Below are 24,818 nucleotides of genomic sequence, written 5' to 3'. Positions count from 1 at the left end.
ATAGACTTTTACACCACAACATATGGCAGACTTAAATTTTACATGATATCACAGATTCTGAAATGGTTCCTGATTCATTGAGGAACAGGGGGAAAGAGTGAAAATAAAGCAATTGACATGCCCTCCAGGGTCAGGAACAACCTCACTCCCTGAGGAGTGAGAAAGGGTATAATTTGGGGCTGATAAACTGAAAAGTGATGGGTCTAGGAACTTGACAATGAGGTGTCAGGCACACTGCTGGGGTTAATAAATCATATAGTCCCTATATATGAATTTTTAAAGTTTTGAAGCAGATAGTACAGATCAGGGAGTTTTCACTATTGGAAAGATAGGGGTTTTAGGAATGCCTAAAAGCAGCATTTACTCAATTATTGATTCCACTCTTTCTTTCATCCAGCGATTATTTATAGAGCAAGTATTATATGCAAGATGCTGCGTTAGACCCTGGTAAAAGTAGCATCTGATCCTGCTGAGTTTCCATTTTAGCAGAAATAAACAAATCGTTACACAATTAAGCATTTAATTACAAATGTAAACAATGTTATGAAAGAAAATGACAGATTTTATGAAACCATGAGCAGGAAGATCTGAGACCTGAAACCTATTCTGGGAAGTCAGGTAAGGTCAGGGGAGCCTTCTGGAGGGGATGTTTGAGCTAAGATCTGAATATTTGTGGGAATTATTAAGGAAAGTTGAGAATGGAGATTGTTTCTAGAAGGTAAAATAGCCTGTGGAAAGGGCTATTTGGCTGAAAGGGGGTAATGTATATGAAGAACTGAATTCTTTCAGTCCAGTGAATCTGTTGGGCAAGAGTAAGGGGGAAAATAAGACTGGTGAAGAAGGCTGGAAAATGATAATGCAGGGCCACATAGACCATGTTGATATACATCCCAAAGGTAATGAAAAACAATGAAAGGGTTTTAAGAATAATGTTGTATAATAGAAGATTTGGCTGGTTTTTGTCCCTGGCTCTTGGGAGATAACCTCTAAATCCTTGGGCTTCCATGATTAATAGGACTGTCTTCATTATTCATGGTGGACCCCTTGGACCACACCCCCATTTATGCTAATGTGATGACTCAGGACAGGGGCTGCTCACACCAGAAAGACCAATAAAGTGACTAGAGATTTGGGACTTGGAGCCACATGATATTAGCTTAATCTTTGGGGAGAGGCATGGGGCTGGAGATTGACTTCAATCAGCCAGTGACCACATCTATCATGCCTAGGTAATAAGACTCTAATAAAAATTCTGGATGCCCAAAGCTCGGGTAAGTTTTCTGGTTGGTGATACATATCAGTATGCCCAATGGTGAAATATCCTGAGGACATAGAAGCTTTGCATTGGGAACCTCTCAGACCTTGCCCCTGTGTCTCTTCATTTGGCTGTTCCCATGCATCCTCTGCAGTAAAACTGTAATCTTAAGTATAGTGCTTTCCTGAGTTCTGTGAGTCACTCTAGAAAATTATCAAAACTGAGGGGTTATGGGAACCCTTGAATTTGTAGACAGTTGGTCAGAAGTATGGGTGGCAGGGAATCCCCAAGCTTGTGACTGATGTCTGAAGTGAGGGAAGTCCCGTGGGAGGTTATATCCTTAACCTGTGAATTGTGCACTAACTCTAGCTAGTTACTATAACAATTGCATTGCAGATAGGTGTGTGTGTGTGTGTGTGTGTATTATGGCAAGTGGTTTGCTCAATTCTTCCATGTTGCTATTTTGGGCTCAAACTTAGTTCTGTCACTTTCTCTTAGAAACCTTTCCAACTCTTCAAGGCAGAGCTTGTAGCTCCTTACTGTACTAGTGTTCCCAAAGTCTTTCATTCTTTTCTTTGTTCTGATGTCTATCCAATGTATAAAAAATATTGTTTCACATGGCTCATTTGACTGAGAGCAACTTGAGGGCAGGGAGCTTGTCAGATCCTCAGGTCCCATCCTATGCCCTGAATGAATGAATGAATGAATGAATGTTAAGGTGGAGGCAATACAGGCAAAGTCCTGCTCATTGAACTTGAGCAGTTTTTATGGCTTCTTACATGCCTTGAAGCTGTTGTCCTGGATGGACTTTGGGAGGAAATATCTGGATAGCAGTAAGGAAGTAAAACTTTATAAAACTGGGCAACTTTATGCCACAATAAAAGAATAAAAAGAATTCAATAATTTGAATAAAGAATTCAAATTGCAAGGCAAGAACTACTATATTATTAACATATACATATGGATAAATCTATACCACTGAATCACTGTTTCTCAAAACTGGGGAGAAAGAGGGCCTAGATGAAAGTATACTTCCCAAGTTGCAATCATTGGACTGCTGGCATCAGAATCCCCCTTGCAGTCATGACAACCCACTTAACAATCCAGATGTTTGTAGACATTCACAGATCACTACTGGCCTACCAGTGGTCTTAAGTGTTTTGCTGCTTTGTCTAATAATTTCGAAAAACTATGTACCCTCCCAACATTTAAAACATTTAAATTTATATCTAAACTTTAAATATTTAAAATACTTAGATACTTTCAATAGTTGAAAATGATGTAATTTCTGGTGTGTTGTAAATATTGACATCTACAACCCTTATATTACATTTTAAAATTTGTCCAGTGCAATATGAATATCACAAGGATTTGATACTTATCATATCTATAGTAAAAAGATGGACATCTTCTTTTTTAATAGTTCAAAATTTCTCCTTCCTCCCCACTTCACTTATTCTCCAGAATTTTAACCTAATATATTTTGTGATTGATAGTATTTACCCAATCATGATTTTCTGAAACAAAAATATGTGTATAAATGGAAATGTAAATGAAAATTTAATTTCCAGTAATCTTAAAATTTAAGTATGTTTTAGATCTCTAGTTTTCATTATCATTACAATCATTATTGGTACACAGTTGATCAAAACAACATAAATATTGACAATTTTTGGACAACTGACAAAATTTGACAATTAAATTTTTTAACATTATGCACTTATTAAGGAGATGAATGAGTCTTACTTTTCAAACAATGCATCAATGCATCTGTGTATGACTATTGCTAGAATGAGTCAGGATTCAGTGTCAGTTTTATTCCTACTTTAGATTATTTTTCATTTAAGTGCTGAGAAACTCTGCTCATGTAAGTTAGTTGAGAATGTAATGAGTTTTGTTCTGGTAATGTCACTCAATTCTTTGAACTCCTTGCCACTTACATGCCAAAAATCACACAGCGATCTATCATTAAGAAGTATTTTAAATTATCTATTAGTTAGTTATTCCTTTAATTTTGTTGAAAGCAAAGATCTTGAAGTCATTTAGAAATGAAAAAGGATTTGTTACCCAGTCATTAGAGGCATTCATTTTCTCAATATCAACAAAAATATTTCACATTTTTCTTTATTTGCATCATGGAGGTTTTCTCAACCTAGGAATTACATCATAGTAAGATTAGCCATGGCGAGAGTTTGGCCTTTATTTGTAAAGTAAAGCAAAGGTGGAAAGGAGATCTTGTATGACCTCTAAATCTCAGGAGGTTCTCAGATACTGTTGAGATATGTAAGAAGTTGGGGTTCTGGAAACTGATCCCCTGAGAGCCACCTGTCTGCCTGGGTATCCCTTGTGTAGTCCTTGTGTTCCCAGAGGCCTGATTAATCCTTTTGAAGACCCTGACCTAGCTGATGACGTTTGTGGTAACTAATGGGGATGGGTCTTCCTTACTGCTACTGCTGCTTTTGGAGGATTTATTTATGTTTTTACAACTGTCATAGTGCAGTTTAAAATATGGTTATACAGGAAAAGAGCACACTATAAACTTCGACTTTAAAATCATATACATAGCGATACCAAATAATAAAATAATTAGCAATAAAATTTTTTAAAGCACCTGATTTCTTTTTTTACATGATTTCATACAAATAAAATGGAAAATCTTTTTATTGTTAAAAGATATATGGTAGGAAATTCTGACCATAGGATTAGTATTTGAGCCTGGCATTTGAGCTTCTATCTGACTTTCATTTCTGTTTTTCAAGATCCCTGTAGTGATTCATACCATTTAATGGGGGAAAAGTCCTCTCCTCAGTGCCCTCAGGGAACTTGATAGGTCCCTGAGGACCCCATCATGTGGCAAGAATCACTCAACAAGCCCAAAGCAGTTCCAGAGCAGCTTTTGTAATAACCTACTTGGCAACTCCAGTTACCTTTGAGCCTTCTGGGATAGTCAACAGAAGGGTTTCGCCTTTCTCAACAGGCAGTGTCATAATTTTACCTCATGCCACAGACGATGTCATAGTGTTACCTTTTTCACTGATATCAAAGCAAACTTCTTAACCACCTGGACACTCCTAACAGCTTCACAGTATTCCTTAAGATCTGGAAGTGTTCAACATACAGCAATTAATAAAAGCCCCTATTCCAGTGGTTCCAAACTGGTTGTATGCTTAAGAATCATGTGGGGTGCTTCTTTAACATGTAAATTTAAAAGTTTGAGTGGGAGGAATAAATTAGGAGTTTGGGATAAACAGATACACACTACTATATATAAAATAGATAAACAACAAGGACCTACTGTGTAGCACAGGGAACTATATTCAGTATCTCGTAATAACCAATAATGGAAAAGAATCCAAAAACTGAATCATTTTCCTGTACATTTGAAACTAACACAACATTGTAAATCAACTATACGTCAAAGTACATAAACAAGCAAACAAACAAACAAATAAATAAAAAGTCCCTAAATCAGACTTTGATTCAGTTGATTTGAAAAACTGCGTATTACTAGGTAATTATTATCTCATGTTTCTTGGCATTATCAACGTTGTATCTCAAAGCAAAATATTAGATAGAAAAGGATCTTCATCAGATGACTTACACAGTGTGGGTTAAACACAATGCAGCAATGATTGAGTAATAACAGTGAAAAAGAAAAAATTACTCCTTCACACAGCATTAAACACTTCCAGTAATCACATCTCCAGGTCTATTCTCAATGTTCTTTACAGAAGAATATCAGCAAATTGCAGTTACTAATTTTGATTGATTTTATTTTGATTATATTCCTAAATCTTTCTTTACACTTCTTCAAGTAGTTCATTTTGCTGTGTACCAGGCAAAATGTGAAAGTTCTGTCTCAATGGAAGTTTATATTCATCAAACCCTGGACTCCTCTTACCATACCACAATTTAGCAACTAATTTAAAATTCCTTAAATTGGACATGGTCTGATAACTGTGTTGAAATAAAAGAAGGATCAACATTAATGATATGCCCACTATCCACAGCACTCTTTATGACTGGGGTTATTATTTCCATCTACAGATGAGAAAATCCAGGCTAGAAAGCTCAATGGACTCTCACAGATAGAAAGTGGCAGCACTGGAGTAGGAACCCAGTCTGTTGACTGCAAACCCATGAGTTAAGCATGTTTGTCAAAGTACACACATATCTTGGCAAAAATAAAATTAATTAATCAAAGAAAGAGACTTAGAATGAGCTAATCAAAACAGTTTTCTTTAATGAAATCACTCTGTGATTGTGGATGTAGTTGAGTTACTGAGGAGCCAAAAATCCAATGGTACTAACAATTTAAGACAACTTTAAAAAAATAATCTATTAATTTTTAATTAAAGTATAGTTGATTTACAAAATTGTGTTAGTTTCAGGTGTACAGCAAAGTGATTCAGATATGTGTGTGTGTATATAAAATATATATATATATGTATGTGTATGTGTGTGTATATTCTTTTTCAGATTCTTTTCCCATATAGGTTATTACAAAAGATTGAGTAGAGTTCCCTGTGCTATACAGTAGGACCTTGTTGTTTATCTGTTGTACATATAGTAGTGTGTCTATGTTACTCCCAGATTTCTAATTTATCCCTCCCCGCCTCTACCTTTCCCCTTTGGTAACTGTAAGATTGTTTTCTAAGTCTGTGAGTCTGTTTCTGTTTTGTAAATAAGTTCATTTGTATCATTTTTTTTAGATTCCACACATAAGTGATATCATATGATATTTGTCTTTTTCTGTCTGACTTACTTCACTTAGTATGATAATCTCTAGTTGCATACATGTTGCTGCAAATGGCATTATTTCATTGTTTTTTATGGCTGAGCAATATTCCATTGTATACATATACCACATCTTCTTTATCCATTCATCTGTCGATGGACATTTAGGTTGCTTTCATGTCTTGGCTATTGTAAAGTCCTGCAGTGAACATTGGGGTGCATGTATCTTTTCAAATTATGGTTTTCTCCAGATATATGCCCAGGAGTGGGATTGCTGGATCATAAGATAACATTTTTAGTTTTTAAAGGATCCTCCATACTATTCTCCATAGTGGCTGTACCAATCTACATTCCCACCAACAGTACAGGAGGGTTCTCTTTTCTTCACACCCTCTCCAGCGTTTATTGTTTGTAGACCTTTTAATGATGGCCATTCTGACCTGTGTGAGGTGATACCTCATTGTAGTTTTGATTTCCATTTCTCTAATAATTAGCAATGCTGAGTATGTTTTCATGTGCCTTTTGGCCATCCATATGTCTTCTTTGGAGAAATGTCTATTTAGGTCTTCTGCCCATTTTTGGATTGGATTGTTTGTTTTTCATATTGAGCTGTATGAGCTGCTTGTATATTTTGGAGGTTAATCCCTTGTTGGTTGCATCGTTTGCAAATATTTTCTCCCATTTTGTAGGTTGTCTTTTTATTTTGCTTATGGTTTCCTTTTTAATTAGGTCCCATTTGTTTATTTTTGGTTTTATTTCAATTACTCTAGGAGGTGAATCCAAAAAGATATTACTGCAATTTATGTCAAAGAGTGTCCTGCTTATGTTTTCCTCTAGGAGTTTTATAGTATCCAGTCTTACATTTAGGTCTTTAATCCATTTAGAGTTTATTTTTGTGTATGGTGTGAGAGAATGTTCTAATTTTATTCTTTTACATGTAGCTGTCCAGTTTTCCCAGCACCACTTATTGAAGAGACTGTCTTTTCTCCATTGTATAGTCTTGACTCCTTTGTCATAGATTAATTGACCATAGGTGTGCAGGTTTATTTCTGGATTTTCTATCCTGTTCCATTGATTTATATTTCTGCTTTTGTGCCAGTACCATACTGTTTTGATGACTGTGGCTTTGTAGTATAGTCTGAAGTCAGGGAGCCTGATTCCTCCAGCTCTGTTTTTCTTTCTCAAGATTGCTTTGGCTATTCAGGGGCTTTTGTGTTTCCATACAAATTTTAAAATTTTTTGTTTTAGTTCTATGAAAAATGCCATTGGTAATTTGATAGAGATTGCATTGAATCTATAGATTGACTTGGGTAGTATAGTCATTTTGACAATATTGTTTCTTCCAATCCAAGAACATGGTATATCTTTCCATTTGTTTGTATGATCTTTGATTTCTTTCATCAGCATCTCAGTTTTCAGAGTACAGTTTCTTCGCCTCTTTAGGTAGGTTTATTCCTAGGTATTTTATTCTTTTTGATGTGATGGTAAATGAGATTGTTTTCTTAATTTCTCTTTCCAATCTTTTGTTGTTAGTGTATAGAAATGCAAGAGATTTCTGTGTATTAATTTTGTATCCTGCAACTTTACTGAATTCATTGATGAGCTCTAGTAGTTTTCTGGTAGTGTCTTCAGGATTTTCTATGTATAGTATCATGTCATCTGCAAACAGTGACAGTTTCATTTCTTTTTTCCAATTTAGATTCCTTTTATTTCTTTTTCTTCTCTGATTGCTGTGGCTAGAACTTGCAAAACTATGTTGAGAATAAAAGTGGTAAGAGTGGACATCCTTGTCTTGTTCTTGATCTTAGAGGAAATGCTTTCAGCTGTTCACTGTTGAGCATGATGTTAGCTGTGGATTTGTCATATATGCCTTTATTATGTGGAGGTAGGTTCTCTCTATGTCCACTTTCTGGAAAGTTTTTTTTTTATTATTATAAATGGATGTTGAATTTTATCCAATGCTTTTTCTGCATCTATTAAGATGATCATATGATTATTATTCTTCAATATGTTAATGTGGTGTATCACACTGATTTGCAGATATTGAAAAATCCTTGCATCCCTGAGATAAATCCCAGTTGATCATGGTGTATGATCCTTTTAATTTATTGTTGGATTCGGTTTGCTAGTATTTTGTTGAGGATTTTTTGCATCTATGTTCATCAGTGATATTGGCCTGTAATTTTCTTTTTTAGTGGTATCTTTGTCTGGTTTTGGTATCAGGATGAGGGTGGTTTCATAGAATGAATTTGAAAGTGTTCCTTCCTCTGCAATTTTTTGGAATAGTTTCAGAAGGATAGGTGTTAACTTTTCTCTAAATATTTGGTAGAATTCACCTGTGAAGCCATCTGATCCTGGACTTTTGTTTGTTGGGAGTTTTTTATTCACAGATTCAATTTCAGTACTGGTAATTGGTCTGTTCATTTTTGTATTTCTTCCTGGTTCAGTCTTGGGAGATTGTACCATTTTAAGAATTTGTCCATTTCTTCTAGATTGTCCATTTTATCATCATATAGTTGCCTGTAGTAGTCTCTTATGGTCCTTTGTATGGTGTGTGTTGTAACTTCTCCTTTTTCATTTCTAATTTTATTGATTTGAGTCCTCTCCCTTTTTTTCTTGATGAATCTGGCTAAAGGTTTATCAATTTTATCTTTTTAAAGAACCAGCTTTTGGTTTCATTGATTTTCTGTTGTTTTCTTCATCTCTATTTCATTTATTTCTGCTCTTATCTTTATGATTTCTTTCCTTCTACTAACTTTGGGTTTTGTTTATTCTTCTTTCTCTAGATGCTTTAGGTATAAGGTTAGATGGTTTATTTGAGATTTTTCTTGTTTCCTGAGGCAAGCTTGTATCGCTACAAACTTCTCTCTTAGAACAGCTTTTGCTGAGTCCCACAGGTTTTGATCATCATGTTTTCATTTTCATTTGTCTCTAGGTATTTTTTGATTTTCTCTTTGATTTCTTCTGTGATCCATTGGTTCTTTAGTAACATATTGTTTAGCTTGCATGTGTTCGTATTTTTTATAGTTTTTTTTTCTTGTAGTTGATTTCTAATCTCATAGTGTTTTGGTCGGAAAAGATGCTTGATATGATTTCTATTTTCTTAAATTTACTGAGGCTTGCTTTGTGGCCCAGCAATTGATCTATTCTGGAGAATGTTCTATGTGCACTGGAAAAAAATGTCTATTCTGATGCTTTGGGATGGAACACTCTATATGTATCAGTTAAGTCCATCTAGTCTAATGTGTCATTTGAGGCCTGTGTTTCCTTACTGATTTTCTGTCTGAATGATCTGTCCATTGATGTGAGTGGGTATTAAAGGTCTCCACTATTACTGTGTTACTGTCAATTTTTCTTTTTATATCTGTTAACATTTGCCTTTGTTTGTAGCATTTAATCTGTTTACATTTAAAGTAATCATCAATATGTATGTTCTTATTGCCATTTTGTCAATTGTTTTGGATTTGTTTTTGTAGGTCTTTTTTCTTCCTTTCCTCGTTTTTTCTCTTCTCTTGTGATTTGATAACTATTTTTAATGTTGTGTTTGGATTTCTTTTTCTTTTTTGTATGTATATCTATTATAGATTTTTGGTTTGTGGTTACCATAAGGTTTTGAGTTAGCAGTCTATATAAATATATGATTGTTTTAAGTTGCTGATCTCTTAATTCCAAGGAGGAATATGCCAAGACACATAGTAATCACATTGTTAAAAATTAAAGACAAAGAGAAAATATTAAAAGCAACAAGGGAAAAGCAACAAATAACATACAGGGGAATCCCCAAGGTTATCAGCTGATTTTTCAGCAGAAACTCTGCAGGCCAGAAGGGAGTGGCATGATATACTTAAAGTGATGAAAGGAGAAAACCTACAACCAAGAATACTTTACCCATCAAGGCACTTGTTCAGATTTCACAGAGAAATCAAAAGTTTTACAGACAAGCAAAAGCTAAATGAATTAAGCACCACCACACCAGCCTTACAACAAATGCTAAACTTCTCTAGGCAGAAAAGAAAAGGCCACAACTAGAAAAAAGAAAATTACAAAATGGGAAAGCTCACCAGTAAAGGCAAACATACAGTAAAGGTAGAAAATCATCCACATACAAATATGATATTAAAACCAGTAATCATGAGAGGAGGAGAGTACAAATGCAGGATATTTGAAATGCATTTGAAGTTAAGAGATAAAGCAACTCTTTATTCATTCTGTGAAGCTATATCTACAATTTTAAGTCTCAGTTTTTTTTATTGAATTACTTGGGGCTGCCCTGTTATTAACTTCACTCCAAACCATATGAATTTTGCTACAATCAGCAATGAATCATGACTACTGCATTATGTTGGAAATGTCCTGTTTTATTTACATATACAAAGACAAAAATGTATGGACAGGAAAAAACAGAAGACACATAGAGGACTTACCTGGAAAAAAGAAAATCCTGTCAAAGAATTTGTATGCCATTTTCTTATACAAGGTGAAGCCAGGAGTCATGTGACCAAATTCTACTTATTTTGATGTCTTCTCAATCCCTAAAGTAGTGACCTGTATATAATAGGCCCTGAATGAACCAACATTTTGAGTTGACTTTATAGTGGAGAACACACAGGTTCTTCAAAGCGTATATTTTTATCTTACCACTATCACCATCAATGACAAAAAATAGCCACATACACAGAACCCTTTTGATCTCAGTAAACAAAGCTACATTTCCAAAATAACTTATTGAGGAATATTTATGTCATCAAAGCATACAACAATGAAATCTTATACTTCTGAAGCTTAGGACCCCATTCACTGGAGAAACATGATGGGACATAAAGAGATTTCAGTTGGACAAAAGCAGTCCTAAAAAATGTTACCTTTGGCAGATTGAATAATGCAATCAATAATCTTAACTTCTGTCTAAATATTTATTGGTCCAAACAAAAGCTTATCAGCCTAAAGGAATCATGAATCTAATTCAAGCAGTATGCAAGAGTATTTATATAAAGAAACCTGAAATGTAAGATATTTGTAGCATATTCTCCCTTTGAAGGTACAAAGTTATCTGCTATTTGTAGTACATTTTCAGAGACTAAATGCATTTAACAAATGCTTTCCATTTTTACAAATATGATATAAATATTTTTATGTGTAAAAATTATAAAATGACACAGCTGGAAAGGAACTGCAAATAATTTCCCCAGATTCTTTAATTTTATACTTTTCTCATTTAAGAGGAAGACTGTAGAGATATTTGTGAAATAATCTGAACACAGAATCCTTCTATATTTTTACATTTTTTCTCAGTCTTTTGCAGTTGTTGTATGCGCATCCAACTCTGCTCAACTTTATTAAAACCTTCCAAAAGATTCAACTTGGTATTCATAGATGCAACAACTTTCTTTTTCCACCCACTGGTTTCATAACATTTTATTAACTTAAGTAACCACATTAAGAACACATAACATAAACAGGTTTGGAACAAACACAACTGAATCCTGGCCAGCATTCCCCTAATCAGGGTTCTCAGGTACACGAGGAGCTAAGTTTGCTGTGTTATCAGTCAGCATATTTTCCAGAGGGAATAGAGAGCTTGGGTTAACCTAGTGAAACCATTTTTATACCCAATTATTATTGTGAAATCGGTATGTTAGGTGGAACTCTTGCTGAAGCGAGCTCTCCCCAACATTCCTGCACAGTCAGGCTCACTCCATGGAGCTGGCACTTTCCCATCTCTTGGGTAAAATCACAGGCAGGCTCCATAGTTTCCTCTGATTATTCACAGATAATAAAATGTTCTAATTACTTTTATCTCCAAATACTGTCACTGCAGTAGTCAGTAAGAACAGTTTAATTTAAAAAAACAGAAACAAAAACAAAAAAACAGAACCTCATTGGCAGCTTAAGCTCTCCTCAGCCCCAGCTTGATCCCACTCCAGGAGACAAGTCTGTATGGGAAAGGAGGTGGGCATAGGCTAGCTGCCTCTCTACTTCCCTATGTCTTCTACCCTTGCTAAGCCTGGATTCTGGAGGAAGCAATAACAGCATTTCCCTGGCAAGACAAATGCTATTCCATGGACTGTTGGGAGAGAAAGGGACTCACTAGGCTATATCTGACTGATGTAGTTTGAGAGATGCTGTAAGTTCCCACTTTGGGATGGGCCCCTAGGGGACTGCAGCCCAAGAGTATTGATAAATCTTGAAGGAAGTAGCCATTGCACAAACTGTAGACTGGCCTTATAATCAACAAAAGGGACATACTCTTTGCCCTTCCAGAGTAAGTCTGTGTGCCTAAGATATATTTGAAGGATCAAGAAGGTTGTCTCTGGAGAGAACATGACTAATATGGCTGAAACTTCCTGCACCAGTGGGAAGCACTACCCTGAATTTTATGTTTGTTCCCTTGCTTTTAAGTTTGACTACATTATATATTCCTAAACAACATGTTGTTAATTTTGCTTGCTTTAGAATTTTATATGATTAGTATCACACTATATATAATCTCCTGCTACATGGTTTTTTTGCTGAATATTATATTCATGAGATTTATCCATATTGATGCATGCAGCAATAATTTATTTTTACTGCTCTATATTCAATTATATGAATATCTCATCTTGTTGATGAACACTTGGATTGTTTCCAGTTTTTAGTCATCACCATACTGCAATGAATTTCCTGTGCATGTCCCCTGGTACATATTGCTACAGTTTTCTGAAGTTACATACCTGGATGGGGGTGGAGGAATCATAGGGTCTGCACATCTTCTTTTCTAGAGAACATTTAGGGCCTAGGATGATATTATGTTCCTCCAGAGAGGATTTTAATTTCCTTCTATCAAGTGCCAGAATCGACATCCAATTTCAGGGCCTCCTTGAGGACCTGGAGCTGGTCTGCAGTCTTGTGCTATGGCTACTTTCCTTCCAAGTTTATCCTTATTCCTGGGATGCAGCCTCCTAGGGTCTCATCCTACAGTGAGATAGGGTTTCCCAGGGTCCCCACCTCTGGATGTCCCCAGACTCCAACTTTTTCAAAATTTCTTTCAAAGTGATCCCAAATGTCCTTCTTCATCATCTTGTTAGCTCTTTGATGCATTTGATAAGATTCCTTTTAAAAACTGTCAAGCTTTTTTAGTTATCATTGGGAGAATTGGTCTACTTTACCTAGTCTGTCATTAACAGAGGTAGATATTCCACACTTTCAACCTTACTGAATTTTATTGGCATTAACTATAATGCCAATTTGCTGTCCAAACGTGTTTATATACTCACTAATGGTAAACAGCATTTCCACTGATGAAAGAGATTTACTTTCCCATGTGTACCATCTTGTACTCTTTTCCTTCTGTGCTCTGGGCATATATTACTTATTCAAAAAATACATATAAAAATCATGAAAAATAAAAAGAGTGAATCATTAATTTAGAAGGCGGTTTGCCCTCAAGGAAACTAAACCACATGTTGCAATTTCTTAACCCTGCTTCCTAGTGTTTTCTTTAATTTAATATTGAGCTGATTATTATGCCAGCCAGGAAATTTTTTTAATAGACAAAGATGGCTGTGTTCACAGAATCTAAAATGGTTAGTGTTGCTGGATTAGAATGTATCAAAAGATCACAGTGATGGGAAAAATTCAATCAGGAAGTCTTAATGTATATCAGAAAAATTACTAGTTCATTTGTTGCTATGGAGAAAATGATGTTTTCAATTCCTGTCCCATTAAGGGCATTCTTGGATTTAGTAAAATTCAAAACATGTCAGCATGCCAGTAGTACTAATGCTGTAGGATGCAATGTTTTAAAGAAACTCATACTGAATTTTGAAAATCCTTTGTATTTTATTTAATGTACAAAAAAAAAAGAACAAGGAATCTCATATTAGGGCAATAGTATCTGTTCACATGTATAAGTTATTTGGCATGAGATCCCAGGGAACTGCAGAGTTTGTTTAAAGCCATGAAAAAGCAGAATTAAAATGTCATGAAGAAGAATACTAAGTTAATTTTGATTGCCAATGAGTGATTAATTTCTTAAAATCTAGATTATTTTGAAGGTTATTGGCCTTTCCCTCCCAGGTGTCTAGAGTTGCTGAAATGTAACATGTTCAAAATTAGGACAGATTCCCATTCATACAGGATGTCAGTATGACTCTCCTCTCACACAGAAGGATGGCTTTGAAAGTCTCTTGCTCTCTCTTTACCCTGATGATTCTGTAATTACGATCCAAATGGCCCTTCAAAAATGATAGGTGCACCACTGTATTGGGTATGCAGTACCCAGTTACTGCTTAATTGGAGAATCTGCCTATAATGAATAAACATTTTTTAAATGAATTACTAAGGTCGTCAACTCTCATTTAATTTTTCTCCTAATAAATATTTATTTTTTTATAAATTTATTTATTTATTTATTTATTTTTGGCTGCATTGGGTCTTCATTGCTGCGTGCGGGCTTTCTCTAGTTGTGGTGAGTGCGGCTACTCTTCATTGTGGTGCGTGGGCTTTTCATTGCAGTAGCTTCTCTTTGTTGGGGAGCACAGGCTCTAGGTGCTCGGGCTTCAATAATTGTGGTTTGTGGGCTCTAGAGTGCAGGCTCAGTAGTTGTGGTGCACGGGCTCAGTTGCTCTGTGGCATGCAGGATCTTCCCGGACCAGAGCTCAAACCCGTGTCCCCTGCATTGATAGGTGGATTCTTAACCACTGTGCCACCAGGGAAGTCCCTCCTAATACATATTTAAATAAGTAATATTTATAATTGAGAATTTAATATTGAAAAGACTAACACATGATAAGTATCCAATAAATGTTTGTATTATTATTTTCACTAATATACATTTATACTGAATCTAGAGCCTTTTATATTCTTAGCAATCCATTTAAATTAAATAGTTTATTATAAACTTTTTAAATGTATCAATATTTATATTATAGTTATAATTAAAATGTAATGATCCATAAAAGATGTATAAATTAGATCATCTCAATAGATGCAAAAAAAAAAGTGTTTGACAAAATACAACATCATTTTATGACCAAAAACCCTCAGCAAGTTTGGTATAGAAGGAACATAAAATACTGAGGTATAATTAAAGCCACATATAACAAACCCATGTCATACTCAATGGCTCAATGGTGAAAAGTTGAAAGCTGTTCCTCTAAGGAATAAGGGAAGGGTGCCCACTCTCACCAGTCTTATTCAACATAGTACTGGAAATCTGAGCTAGAGAAATCAGGCAAGATAAAGAAATAAAAGACATCCAAATTGGAAAGGAAGAACTAAAATTGTCTTTACAGATGAAATGACCTTATATATAGAAAAGATTAAAGACTCCACCAAAAAACTGTTAGAACTAATCAATGAGCTTAGTAAAGTTGCAGGATATAAAATCAACATACAGCAGTCATTGTGTTCTATATACTAGCAAATAAATATCTGAAAAATAAAGAAAGAAAGCAATCCCCTTCACAATAACATCAAAAAGAATAAAATACTTAGGATTAAATTTAACCAAGGAAGTGAAAGATGTGTAAACTGAAAACTATAAAACTTTGATGAAACTAATTGAAAAATACACAAACAAATAGAAATATATTTTATGTTCATGGATTGGAAGAGTTAATATTGTTAAAATGTCCAGATTACCCAGAGCCATCTATAAATTCAATAAATCCCTATCAAAATTCCCATGGCGTTTTTCACAGAAGTAGAAAAAAACAATCCTCAAATTTGTATGAAACCTCAAAAGACCCAAAATAGCCAAGGCAATCCAGAAAAAAGAAGAACAAAGCTGGAGGTGTCACACTTCCTGATTTCAAACTATATTACAAAGCTATAGTAATCAAAACAGTATGGTACTGGCATAAAAATAGACACATAGACCAATGGAACAGAATCAAGAGCCCAGAAGTAAATCCCCACATATATGGCCAACTAATATTTGACAAGAGAGTCAAGAGTACTCAATGGTGAAAGAATAGTCTCTTCAGTAAATGGTGTTGGAAAAACTGGGTCATCACATGCAGAAAAGTGAATTTGGACTACTATCGTATTTCATTCACAAAAATTAACTCAAGGTGGATTTAAAGACTTAAAGGTAAGACCGGAAACAGCAGAAGAAACTCTACTGTTCAAGAAACCAGAAACTCCTAGAAGAAAACATAGGAAAAAAGCTCCTTGACATGGGTCTTGGCAATGATTTTTTTTTTTTAATGTGACACCAAAGCACAAGCAACAAAAGCAAAAATCAATAATTGGGACTACATCAAACTAAAAAGTTTCTGCAAAGCAAAAGAAGCAATTAACAAAATGAAGAGGCAACCTATAGAATGGGAAAAAAAATTTGCAAACCATATACCTGATAAGGGGTTAATATCCAAAAGATATAAAATACTCACACAACTCAATAACGACAACAACAAGACAATCTGATTATAAAAATGAACAGAAGAACTGCATTGACATTTTTCCAAAGAAGACATACAGATGGCCAACATGTACATGAAAAGATGCCCAACACCACTAATGTTGACTTGAAACAAATAGACTGCCAAATATTTCTCCAGCAAAGATGGGTTTATTCTGTATTCTCAGAGAATTGCAATTCAGTGTCTGTAATCATGGCGAGACACTGAATTGTGAGATTATAGTTAACAGTACTGTATTATATAATTGAAAGTTGCTAAGAGAGTACTAATCTTAAATGTTTTCATTACAAAAACAAAATAGTAATTATGTGATGAGATGGAAGTGTTAGCCGATATTGTGGTGGTAATCATTTTTTTTAATATATAAAGTTATCAAATCAACATGTTATACACCTTAACTTACACAAATTTGTATGTCAGTTATATCTCAATAACAAAAAATATCCATAAATTAAAGGCTTGACCCTGTTATAGATAGAAAATAAAAAATTACCTGGGGTTAGACGTCACAAAAGGCAGGAGAGATAGTGTCTATTTTCAATGGTTCTGTTCTTTGTGTGCTTAATAGAAAATTTTTACTTTTATATAAATGCTAGGAGAATTTCAGGCTAAAATTTAAAATAATTTACAAGTTGAGTGTGGTTCATTTCTAATAGGCTTAATTTATCACAGTAGTTTTAAATAGGTTAGTCTATGAATTAAAAAGTCTTACTTGGAAAATAATTATGAAACCTAATAAAGTTGACTTTAAATTGACCCAGTAGAAAAAAAATAATGGTTACTGTTTCAGAACCCACTACTCTTCTATTACCCTCATGGGGTTTCAACAAATACAGGGGTCTCAGTGTTCTTCAGATAAGCATTTGAGAAGTTCAGTATTTTTCAGGGGGTGACTAACATGCAGGGGAGAGAAGGCAGGGCAAAACGTGAGGTGGAGGGGAAAAGTGAAATGGAAACTACTATTAAAAGATGAAAAGCAGCCAATTCCAGAAAACGTTTTTATATTTTTATTCCTTTAACAGAGGAAAGCATTTCAGTTTTATTTTTAACTTCTTTAATCACTTGTATTTTATCGCCAATTGACTTTTAAAAAGATATGAAAGAACACTTATCCCTTGTGGCCATGAATTAAGGGACTCACTAGAACCACTCCAAGTCTGCAGTTTCATCCAACACTATCTTCCCCTGCCTGTGCTTTATTAAAATCCAAGCAAAAACACAGGAAAGATCTATTTTGGAAGGTGTGAATTAGAGCTGGGTTAGAGGGAGGTCTCACATCCCAAAATGCTTGATGCAATTTTAAATGTTAACATTGTGACACTAGTTTTTTTATTCTATCCCCTCCCCTCTTCAAACTGCCTCATAAATACCATGGCTGTTTGAGCCTTGTGGGAATAGAGGCAGGGATTATTTTTATAGCTACACCCTGCACCAATAAGTATATCTAATAAACATTTCTATAACCAGTTTATTTCAACTTCAGGGTATAGTTTTCTCTGCAGTTAGAGAAACTGACCTATCTCTAATGGCCAATTAATCTTAAAATCAGGGTGAGAAAATTAAGGGGATGTGGTAAGCCAGAGGTCCTCCTGGAGAAGAAAAACCACACATTCAAGGGAGGGGTCAAAAATTTCAGATACTTTCAAGGGTCCAGTGGGTAATAGGAATATGTGAAACTACTGCAGTAAAATTGTTAGGAAATGATGTGCTGGCCAACAGGAGAATGCATAGCCAATTCACATGATTAAAAACACCCCGCTGGCTGAACTGAGTGGCTACATTTACTCCACCACAATTCCCATTTGGGATCCTTCTTTTAAAGAGGTCCTATACAAAAGGGATTAAAAGGAATAGGGTTTATTTGACTGGAGTAAAGATCCTTGAGTTTTATTTACTTCTTTTTGCTTTTCCTAAATAGATATTAAAAAATAAATAACAGGGAAAAGCCAGGCCAGTGAATAGACAGGAGTAATTAGCAATTTATTTGAAGTTTCCTAAAGATCTCCCTGCTTAAACTCTCTTTCTTACTGGTTTGCCACAGCACCTAGTGGATTGGTAATGTCACTAGGCTCAATGCAGCCGCGTTGAGGGAGTGGGGCAAGTAGGTTAAGATGTCAGTTTCTCCCAGGAGCTTCAAGAGCACAAACATGACTTTGGCAGATATTTAGCTGTAATGTAGCTGACAGCCTACAGCAAGGTCATGAGAAAGGTGAAAAGGGGTCAGGTTTTTGTGGAGCATTTCAAAAGAAATTAAAATCTCCAGCCAGCCATGAACACCAAGAGCATTACAACGCAGGAGGTATGAGGGCTGTGAATGAAGGAAAGCCAGGTGGCTGGTGGTAGGGTATGAATGACATATCAAATAACTAAACTAATGTTATTGAGCATCTATTCTATGTCATGTGCTGTGTTTGGTGCTGGGGATATGAAGATCAATAAGCTATGGCTCCATCCAGCAGGTAAGACAGACTCGTAGGTAACTATACAATATTTCATCAACTCTATGACTCACATTTTTTCATATTTAAAATGCCTTTGAAATTAATGGCATCTCACAATCTTCTTGGCAGTGGTTTTTTTCATCCTACTAGAGTGGTAGATAAAATAACTGTGTGTGTTATAACAGAAGAAATACAGTAAATAGATTGTGACATATTACTACCAGGTAGGAAGAACAATAGTTAAAATGTATTGTGTAGATAATAGTGAACTATTGAAAGCTTTTAATCAGGGGAATAACATTGAAATCTCTCTATTCATTCTTCCCTTCCTCTTGCTTTCTCTCTCTTATTCAATAAACATTTATGAAGCACATTCTGTAGACCAAGCTCTCTGTTAGATCCCAGGAATTCAATGGCGAAAAAGAGATATAACCATTAATCAATTGTATCTAATTGACATTTATAGAATAACTCATCCAACGGCAGCAGAATACACATTCTTCTCCAGCTCACATGGAATATTTGACAAGATAGACCACAGTCTGGGCCATAAAACATACCTTACCAAATTTAGGAGAATAAATGTCATACAAAGTAGGCTTCAGAACACAATGGGATTAAACTAGATATTAAAAACAGAAAGATAGCTGGAAATCCCCAAATATTTGAAGACCAAATAACCCACTTCCAAATAACACATAAGTCAAAGATGTCTCAAGAGAAATTTAAAAGTATTTTGACCTAAATGAAATGAAAATACAGCCTATGAAAATTTGTGGAATGCAGTGAAAACAGTGCTTAGAAAAAAAAGAGACATAAGTTCTAGCCTCATGGAATTTACAAGCTAGCTGAAGAGACTGAGCAAAGACTAAGGAAATAGAAAACATTTGTGTGTGTGTGTGTGTGTGTGTGTGTTTATTGAAGTATAATTGATTTACAAGGTTGTGTTAATTTCTGCCGTACAGCAAAGTGATTAAATTCTACATATATATACATTCTTTTTAAAACAATATTCTTTTTTTAAGTTAATTTTAATTGGAGTATAGTTGATTTACAATGTTATGTTAGTTTCTGCTGTACGGCAAAGTGAATCAGTTATACATATACATATACCCAGTCTTATTTAGATTCTATTCCCATATAGGTCATTACAGAATATTGAGTAGAGTTCCCTGTGCTATACAGTAGGTTCTTATTAGAAAAAATATTCTTTTCCATTATGGTTTATCATAGGATACTGAATATGGTATCCTATAATACTATAGGACCTTGTTGTTTATTCATTGCATATATAAGAGCTTATATCTGCTAACCCCAACCTCCCACTCCATTCCTCCCCCAACCCCCTCCTCCTTGGCAACCACAAGTCTGTTCTCTATGTCCGTGAGTCTGTTTCTGTTTTGTAGATAGTTTCATTTGTGTCATATTTTAGATTCCACAAATAAGTGATATCATATGGTATTTGTCTTTCTCTTTCTGACTTACTTCACTTAGTATGATAATCTATAGTTGCATCTATATTGCTGCAAATGGCATTATTTTGTTTTTCTTTATGGCTGATTAGTATTCCATTGTATACATGTACCACATCTTCCTTATTGATTCATCTGTCAGTGGACATTTAGGTTGTTTCCATGTCTCGGCTATTGTGAGTAGTGCTGCTATGAACATAAGGGTGCATGTATCTTTTTTGGATTCGAGTTTTGTCTGGATATATGCCCAGGAGTGGGATTGCTGGATCATTTGGTAATTCTTTTTTTAAAATTATTTATTTATTTGGCTGCACCGGGTCTTAGCTGTGGCACACAGGATCTTTGCTGCCAGTGTGGGATCTTCATTGCGGCATGCAGGATCTTCTTTTAGTTGCAGCATGTGGAATCTTTAGTTGTGGCATGTGAACCCTTAGTTGTGGCATGTAGGATCTATTTCCCTGACCAGGGATCAAACCCGGGACCCCAGCATTGGGAGCACAGAGTCCTAGCCACTGGACCACCAGGGAAGTCCCTGAATCATATGGTAATTCTATTTTTAGTTTTCTGAAGAACCTCCATACTGTTTTCCATAGTGGCTGTACTAACTTACATTCCCACAAACAGTGTAGGAGGGTTCCCTTTGCTCCTCATCCTTTCCAGCATTTGTTATTTGTAGAGTTTTTAATGATGGCCATTCTGACCACTGTGGGGTGGTACCTCATTTTAGTTTTGATTTGCACTTCTCTAATAATTAGTGATATTGAACATCTTTTCATGTGCCTATTGGCCATTTGTATTTCTTCTTTGGAGAAATGTCTATTTTAGTCTTCTCATTTTTCGATTGCATTGTTTGTTTATTTGTTGTTGGGTTATATGAGCTGTTTGTATATTTTGGAAATAAAGCCCTTGTCATTTGCATCGTTTGCAAATATTTTCTCCCATTCTGTAGGTTGTTTTTTTCATTTTGTTTATGGTTTCTTCTGCTGTGCAAAAGCTTGTGAGTTTAATTAGGTCCCATTTGTTTATTTTTGTTTTTATTTCTATTGCCTTGGGAGACTGACATAAGAAAACATTGGTACAATTTATGTAAGAAAATGTTCTGCCTATGATCTCTTCTAGGAGTTTTATGGCGTTATGTCTTATGTTTATGTCTTTAAGCCATTTTGAGTTTATTTTTGTGTATGGTGAGATGTTGTGTTCTAACTTCTTTGATTTACATGTGGCTGTCCAACTTTCCCAACACCACTTGCTGAAAGGACTGTCTTTTTCCCATTGCATATTCTTGCCTCCTTTGTCAAAGATTAATCTACCGTAGGTATGTGGGTTTATTTCTGGGCTGTCTATTCTGTTCCATTGATCCATATGTCTGCTTTATATGCCAACACCACACTGTGTTGATGACTGTAGCTTTGTAGTATTGTCTGAAGTCTGGGAGGTTTATGCCTCCTGCTTTGTTCTTTTTGCTCAGGATCGCTTTGGCAATTCTGTGTCTTTTATGGTTCCATATAAATTTTAGTATTATTTGTTCTAGTTCTGTGAAAAATGTCATGGGTAATTTGATAGCAATAGCATAAAATCTGTAGATTGCTTTGGGTAGTATGGCCATTTTAACTATTAATTTTTCCAATCCAAGAGCATGGGATAGCTTTCCATTTCTTTGAATCATCTTTAATTTCCTTTATTAATGTTTTATAGTTCTCAGCATATAAGTCTTTCACCTCCTTGGTCAGGTTCATTCATAAGTATTTTATTTTTGGTGGTGCAATTTTGAAAGGTATTGTTTTCTTACATTCCCTTTCTGATATTTCATTGTTAGTGTAAAGAAATGCAACCGATTTCTGTATGTTAACCTCGTATCCTGCTACCTTGCTGAATTTGTTTATCAGTTCCAGTAATTTTTGTGTGGAATCTTGAGGGTTTTCTATATATAGTATCTTGCCATCTGCATAGAATGACAATTTTACCTCTCCCATTCCAATTTGGATACCTTTTATTTCTTTTTCTTGTCTGATTGCTATGGCTAGGACTTCCAATACTATTTTGAATAGAAGAGGTGAGAGTGGGCATCCTTGTCCAGATTTTAGTGGGAAGGCTTTCAGCTTTTCACCATTGAGTATCATATTGGCTGTGGCTTTGTCATAAATGGCTTTTATTATGTTGAGGTATGTTCCCACTATACCCACTTTGATGAGAGTTTTATCATAAATGGTTGTTGAATTTTGTCAAATGCTTCTTCTGCATCTTTGAGATAATCATGTGGTTTTTATCTTTTCTTCTGTTGATGTGGTGTATCACATTGATTGATTTGCATATGTTGAACTGTCCTCATGAACTTGGGATGAATCCCACTTGGTAGTGGTGTATGATCTTTCTTATGTGTTGTTGGATTTGGTTTGCTAATATTTTATTGAGAATTTTTGCATCTATATTCATCAAAGATATTGGCCTGTAATTTTCTTTTTTTGGTGGTGTCTTTGTCTGGTTTTGGTATTAGGATGATGGTGGCTTCATAGAATGTCTTTGGGAGTGTTGTCTCCTCTTCAAATTTTTGGAAGGGTTTGAGAAGGATTGGTATAAGTTCTTCTTTGTATATTTGGTAAAATTCACCTGTAAAGCCATCTGGTCCTGGACTTTTGTTTTTAGGGAGTTTTTAAATTACAGATTCTATTTTACCTCTAGTGATGAGTCTGTTCAAATTATCCATTTCTTCTTGATTCCGTTTTGGTGTCTGTGTTTCTAGAAACTTGTCCATTTATTCTAGGTTGTTGAATGAATTTGTTGGCATATAATTGTTCATAGTATTCCCTTATGGTTTTTTGTATTTCTGCAGTATCAGTTTTTATGTCTCCTTTTTCATTTCTTATTTTATTTATTTGGGGTCTCTCTCTTTTCTCCTTGGTGAGCCTGGCCAGAGGTCTGTCAGTCTTGTTTACCCTTTCAAAGAACCAGCTCTTGGTTTTATTGATTTTTTTCTATTTTTAAAAAATTTCTATTTTATTTATTCCCTATCTGATCTTTATTATTTCCTTCCTTCTGCTGACTTTAGGTTTTGTTTGTTCTTCGTTTTCTAATTCTTTTAAGTGGTAAGCTAGGTTGTTTGTTTGAGATTTTTCTTGTTTTTTGATGAAGGCCTGTATCACTATGAACATCCCTCTAAGAACTGCTTTTGCTGCATCCCATAGATTTTGTATGGTTTTGTTTTCATTGTTGTTTGTCTCAAGGTATGTTTTAAGTTCCTCTTCGATTTCATCATTTACCCATTGGTTTCTTCATAGCATGTTGTTTAGTCTCCATGTAATCATTTTTTTCTCATTTCTTTTTCTGTGGTTGATTTCTAGTTTCATGCCGTTGTGGTCAGAAAAGATGCTTGAGATAATTTCTATACTCTTAAATTTGTTGAGGCTTGTTTTGTGCCCTAGCATATGGTCAATCCTAGAGAATGTTCCATGTGCAAGAATGTTCCATGTGAAAAGAATGTATATTCTGGTTGTTTTTTTTTTTTTGGATGTAATGTACTGAAAATATCAATTGAGTCTAACTGTTCTATTGTATCATTTAGGATCTCTGTTGCCTTATTGATTTTCTGTCTAGAAGATCTATCCATTGATGTGAATGGAATGTTAAAGTCTCCTACTATTATTGTATTCCTGTCAATTTCTTGCTTTTATTTGTTTTAGGTATTTGGGTGCTCCTATATTAGGTGCATATATGTTGGTGAGTGTAAAATCCTCTTCCTGTATTGATCCTTTTATTACTATATAGTGTCCTTCTTTTATCTTTCTTTATAGCCTTTGTTTTAAAGTCTATTTTGTCTGATATGAGTATTGCAACCCCTGCTTTCCTGTCGTTTCCATTTGCATGAAATATCTTTTTCTATCCCCTCACTTTCAATCTATATGTGTCTTTGCCCTAAAGTGGGTCTCTTGTAGGCAGCATATTGTAGGCTCTTGGGTTTTTTTAATTCAGTCTTCCACTCTGTGTCTTTTCATTGGAGCATTTAGTCTGTTGACATTTAAGGTAATTATTGATAGATATGTATTTATTGCCATTTTGAGCCTTGTTTTCCCATTGATTTTACATTTCTCCTTTGTCCCTTTTTTTTTTTCATTTTTCCTTTTGTGGTTCGATGGTTTTCTTTTGTATTACATTTATGTTCTCTTCTTTTTGGTTTTTGTGAATCTATTGTATGTTTTTGATTTGTGGCTATCCTGTTTTTCAAGTATGTTAACCCCATCCTATATCTACTTGCCTTAGACTGGTAGTCATATAGGCTCAAACACATTCTAGGAAATGAAAAAATATATACATTTTCTTACTCTCCTCCCCCCAATTTTATGATTTTTGATGTCCTCTTTTACATCTTCATGTTCATCCTTTTGCTATTCATTGTGGTTATCATCACTTTCACAGACATTTCTTTATTTTTTTAAAATCTGTGTACTGGCTTACTTAGGTGATTTGCTTTCCAAGCTTGCCCCATGGAGCCATAGGTTCTCCTCCCTTTCTG

The sequence above is a fragment of the Eubalaena glacialis genome, chromosome 4 (genome assembly GCF_028564815.1).
Source record: "Eubalaena glacialis isolate mEubGla1 chromosome 4, mEubGla1.1.hap2.+ XY, whole genome shotgun sequence".
Lineage (NCBI taxonomy): Eukaryota > Metazoa > Chordata > Mammalia > Artiodactyla > Balaenidae > Eubalaena > Eubalaena glacialis.
The sequence above is the reverse complement of the archived record's forward strand: the minus strand, read 5'-3'. Positions refer to the sequence as shown.